This window comes from Salmo salar, chromosome 01 (assembly GCF_965601325.2).
Source record: "Salmo salar chromosome 01, fSalSal1, whole genome shotgun sequence".
Lineage (NCBI taxonomy): Eukaryota > Metazoa > Chordata > Actinopteri > Salmoniformes > Salmonidae > Salmo > Salmo salar.
In genome coordinates, this window is record NC_138291.1 from 103,369,582 (window position 1) to 103,375,605 (window position 6,024).

A 6,024-nucleotide genomic window follows, 5' to 3' on the forward strand; every position below is an offset into this window, starting at 1 on the left:
GATTGGAATATGTTCCAGGATTCTTCCGATGACATTGAGGAGTACACCACATCAGTCACTGGCTTCATCAATAAGTGCATGGATGACGTCATCCCCACAGTGACCGTACGTACATACCCCAACCAGAAGCCATGGATTACAGGCAACATCTGCACTGAGCTAAAGAGTAGAGCAGCCGCTTTCAAGGAGCGGAACTCTAACACTATGCCCTCCGACGAACCATCAAACAGGCAAAGCATCAATACAGGACTAAGATTGAATCGTACTACACCGGCTCCGACGCTCGTCGGACGTGGCAGGACTTGCAAACTATTACAGACTACAAAGGGAAGCACAGCCGCGAGCTGCCAAGTGACACAAGCCTACCAGATGAGATAAATTACTTCTATGCTCGCTTTGAGGCAAGTAACACTGAAGCATGCATGAGAGCATCAGCTGTTCTGGACGATTGTGTGATCACACTCTCCATAGCCAATGTGAGTAAGACCTTTAAATAGGTCAACATTCACAAGGCCTGTACTCTGAGCATGCGCTGACTAACTGGCAAGTGTCTTCACTGACATTTTCAACCTGTCCCTGACTGAGTCTGTAATACCAACATGTTTCAAGCAGACCACCATAGTCACTGTGCCCAAGAACACTAAGGTAACCTGCCTAAATTACTACCAACCCGTAGCACTCACGTCTGTAGCCATGAAGTGCTTTGAAAGGCTGGTCATGGCTCACATCAACACCATTATCCCAGAAAACCTAGACCCACTCGAATTTGCATACCGCCCCAACAGATCCACAGATGATGCAATCTCCATTGCACTCAACACTGCCCTTTCCCACCTGGACAAAAGGAACACCTATGTGAGAATGCTATTCATTGACTACAGCTCAGCGTTCAACACCATAGTGCCTCAAAACTCATCAATAAGCTTAGGATCCTGGGACTAAACACCTCCCTCTGCAACTGAATTCTGGACTTCCTGACGGGCCACCCCCAGGTGGTAAGGGTAGGTAACAACACATTTGCCTGCTGATCCTCAACACGGGGGCCCCTCAGGAGTGCATGCTCAGTCCCCTCCTGTACTCCCTGTTCACTCTTGACTGCATGGCTAGGCATAACTCCAACACCATCATCAAGTTTGCCGATGACACAACAGTGGTAGGCCTGATCACCAACAACGATGAGAGGAGGAGGGAGGAGACAGAGACCTGGCGTGTGGTGCCAGGACAACAACCACTCCTTCAACCTGCTCAAGACAAAGGAGATAATTGTGGACCACAGGATAAGGAGGACCGAGCACGCCCCCATTCTCATCGATGGGGCTGTAGTGGAGCGGGTTGAGAGAGGGCACGACACAGCCTATTCCCCCTCAGGAGACTGAAAAGATTTGGCATGGGTCCCCAGATCCTCAAAAGGTTCTACAGCTGCACCATCGAGAGCATCCTGACTGGTTGCATCACTGCCTGGTATTGCAACTGCTCGGATAATTGCCAGATAATTGAATGAGAATTTGGCAGTACATCTCTCTCTCTCCCTCTCCCTCCCTCTCTCTCCCTCTCCCTTCCTCTCTCCCTCTCCCTCCATCCATCCATCTCTCTCTCTCTCTATCCCTTCCTCCCTCTCCCTCCTCTCTCTACCTCTCTCTCCCTCTCCTTCCTCTCTCTTTCTCCCTCTCCCTCCCTCTACCTCCCTGTCTATCTCTCTCCCTATCTCCCTCTTTCTCTGTTACTTTCTCCCTTTCCCCCTCTCCCTCCCTCTTCCTTCCTGTATCTCTCTCTCCCTCGCCTCCTCCCTCTCTCTCCCTCTCCTCCTCCCCCTCTCTCCCCTCTTGCTCTCTCTCTCTGTCTCTCTCTTTCTCCCCCGCTCTCTCCCCCTCCCTCCCTCCCTCCCTCCCTCCCTCTCTCTTCTCCCACCCACCCTCCCTCCGTTGGCCCTCGCCAGCACTCTCTCTTTCTCTCTCTCCCTGTCTCTCCCATTCTGTCTCCCTCTTCCCTCCCTCTCTCTCCTTCTCCCCCTCTCTTTCTCTCTCCCTCTCCTTGTATCTCTCTCCTCACACTATCAGAGACACAGACTATCCTGTAATCATTCATCACCATCCACCCAGCGCAAGCCACTCTTAACCCACTCTTGTTTCAGGTGCAGGTTCTGTGCAACATGTGGTGCCTGTCTGGACTGTGTTGAAGGTGTTTATGTCGGCCAAAAGCTTCCCTCTCTCCCATATCCTACCTTTCACACACAGCTGCTATGATTATGAGTACGTTTCCATACTACAGTATCTATATCTGCATCCCAAATGGCGCCCTATTCCCGTCATAGTGTAAGTTCATATACCCCAATAAAGGTATATTATTCTCTATAGAAGTCCATCAGCTTCAATTAGGTCTTCAAGGGTTACCTCTATAGAGGTCCATCAGCTTCATTCAGGTATTTAAGGGTTACCTCTATAGAGGTCCATCAGCTTCATTCAGGTATTTAAGGGCTACCTCTATAGAGGTCCATCAGCTTGAATGAGGTCTTGGAGGGCTGCTTTTTAAATTGGCCTGAGTCAAAATAACACACATACTGTCACGCCCTGACCTGAGAGAGAGGGTTTGTTTCTCTATGTGGTTAGGTCAGGGTGTGGGGTGGGCATTCTATGGTGTCTATTTCTTTGTGTTGAGCCGAGTATGGTTCCTAACCAGAGGCAGCTGTCTATCGTTGTCTCTGATTAGGAACCATACTTAGGCAGCCTTTTTTCCACCTGTGTTTGTGGGATCTTGTTTTTGTATTGCTGTGAGTAGCCTGCAAAACTTTTCGTTCGTTGTGGTGTTTATTGTTTTGGTTTTTGCTGGTTCACCGTTAAATAAAATATGATGAACCCAACCCACGCTGCGCCTTGGTCTACCTTTAACGACGGACGTTACAGAAGATCCCGCCACCAAAGGACCAAGCAGCGTGGGCTGATGGACTGGAAATGGGAGGACATCCTGGATGGCAAAGGATCCTGGACGTGGGAGGAGATCCAGGCCGGAAGGGATCACCTCCCATGGGAACAGGTGGAAGCAGCGAGGGAGGTACAGCGACGAGATCAACAGGCAAGTCAACAACGGAGGCCCGAGAGGCAGCGCCCAAACATGTTTTTTTCGGGGGGGCACACGGGTAGATTGGCTAAGGCGGTTTTAAGACCTGAGCCAACTCCCCGTGCTTACCGTGGGGAGCGAGTGACTGAACAAGCAACGTGGTATGCGGTGATGCGCACTGTGTCACCCATGCGCACTCACAGCCCGGTGCGCCCGGTACAAGCTCCTCACCGTTGCCGTGCTAGAGTTGGCCATCAGCCAGGAAGAAGTGCGCCGGCTCAGCGTATCTGGTCTCCAGTGCGTCTCTACGGCCCAGGTTATCCTGCGCCTGCTCAATGCACGGTACCCCCCCATTCACCAGCGCAGCACAGTTCGTCCTGTACCAGCGCCCCGCCCTTGCTGGGCTACAGTGACCATCCAGCCAGGACGGGGTGTGCCAGCCCTGAGCGCCAGACCTCCGGTGTGCCTCCACGGCCCAGTGTGCCCTGTGCCTGCTCTGCGTACCCAGACTCCTGTGCGTCTCTCCAGTCTGGTGAGACCGGTTCCAGCTCCCAGTAGGAAGCCTCCAGTGATGTGATCAATGGCACGAAGCCTCCAGTGATGATCCATGGCCCGGAGCCTGTAGTGATAATCCATGGCACGAAGCCACCAGTGATAATCCATGGCCCGGAGCCTGTAGGGATGATCCATGGCACAAAGCCTCCAGTGATGATCCATGGCCCGGAGCCTGTAGGGATGATCAATGGCACGAAGCCTCCAGTGATGATCCATGGCCCGGAGCCTGTAGTGATAATCCATGGCACGAAGCCACCAGTGATAATCCATGGCCCGGAGCCTGTAGGGATGATCCATGGCACAAAGCCTCCAGTGATGATCCATGGCCCGGAGCCTGTAGGGATGATCCATGGCACGAAGCCTCCTGTGATAATCCATGGCCCGTAGCCTCCAGTGATGATCCATGGCACAAAGCCTCCAGTGATGATCCATGGCGCGGAACCAGTAGTGATGATCCATGGCATGGAGCCTGCAGCGAAGGTCCCCAGTCCGGAACCTACAGAGACGCTCCCCAGTCCGGAGCCTCCAGCGATGCTCCTCAGCCCGGAGCCTCCAGCGATGCTCCTCAGCCCGGAGCCTCCAGCGATGCTCCTCAGCCCGGAGCCTCCAGCGATGCTCCTCAGCCCGGAGCCTCCAGCGATGCTCCTCAGCCCGGAGCCTCCAGCGACGCTCCCCAGCCCGGAGCCTCCAGCGACGCTCCCCAGTCTGGAGCATCCAGCGACGGTCTGCAGCCCAGAGTCTTCAGCAGCAGTCTGTCACGCCCTGACCTGAGAGAGAGGGTTTGTTTCTTTATGTGGTTAGGTCAGGATGTGGGGTGGGCATTCTACGTTTTGTTTTTCTTTGTGTTGGGCCGAGTATGGTTCCTAACCAGAGGCAGCTGTCTATCGTTGTCTCTGATTAGGAACCATACTTAAGCAGCCTTTTTTCCACCTGTGTTTGTGGGGTCTTGTTTTTGTATTGCTGTGAGTAGCTTGCAAAACTTTTCGTTTGTGTTGTTTATTGTTTTGGTTTTTGCTGGTTCACCGTTAAATAAAATATGATGAACCCAACCCACGCTGCGCCTTAGTCTACCTTTAACGACGGACGTTACACTAACACATGCTTACACGCATGCCCAGTCACACACACACACACACACACACACACACAGGCATCAAGGTGAAACAGTCACCAGACTCCTTGACCTATTTAAAGAAGCATATTTGGGTCCATATCCATACAGTGTTTTAGAATAGGAATGCTGATCTAGGATCAGGTTATTCATTATGATTCAAAAGGCAAAACTGATCCTAGAATACAGGCCTTAGTCTCCATGGCGACGGAGAAACAATAACTCCTGAAGTTGACAACATGTATTTTCTGGAAAGGGGCCCCGTTCAAATAGCATGTGTATCTTTGCTTCCTTTCTTCATTGAAGTGATCATGATTGGACAGGTGAAGTAAAGGAAGAAGGAGGGATGCACTTTTAAAGAATTAGAAAGGGGCTGAGGATACCTCTAGGAACCTCTGTGAACTGGGGCTGAGGATACCTCTAGGAACCTCTGTGAACTGGGGCTGAGGATACCTCTAGGAACCTCTGTGAACTGGGGCTGAGGATACCTCTAGGAACCTCTGTGAACTGGGGCTGAGGATACCTCTAGGAACCTCTGTGAACTGGGGCTGAGGATACCTCTAGGAACCTCTGTGGACTGGGTCTGAGGATACCTCTAGGAACCTCTGTGAACTGGGGCTGAGGATACCTCTAGGAACCTCTGTGAACTGGGGCTGAGGACACCACTAGGAACCTGTGAACTGGGGCTGAGGACACCTCTAGGAACCTCTGAACTGGGGCTGAGGACACCTCTAGGAACCTCTGTGAACTGGGGCTGAGGATACCTCTAGGAACCTCTGTGAACTGGGGCTGAGGACACCTCTAGGAACCTCTGTGAACTGGGGCTGAGGACACCTCTAGGAACCTCTGTGAACTGGGGCTGAGGACACCTCTAGGAACTTCTGTTTAATAAATCTCTAGTACCCTCTACTGGCTCTCATGAGGATGTTTTTTGATTCCAAGGCCAGGGCATGTAGCCTTCTCTCTTCACGCTCTCTCAGATGCCACTATTAGATGCCTTGTATGAGACCGTGGCTTCTACTTTTGGAACAATGAGAGAGAAATAACCTAGGTTCACTAAATGTAGATATCTTCATTCAAGGAAATAACTATGGAGGGAGAGGCTGTAGGCATACCATCGCTCTGCTGTCAGCCACTGTTCTAGAAGGTTTTCTAAATAAGTCCAACGGTAATATAACATGTGAATGCTACATAGAGAAGCAGTCAACTAACACACTATTACTAAATATCATAGGCAGATCAAATACTGAAGAAGCCTAGCCCTAGTACACACAGCTATGTAGGAAACGCTGCATTAATGCAAT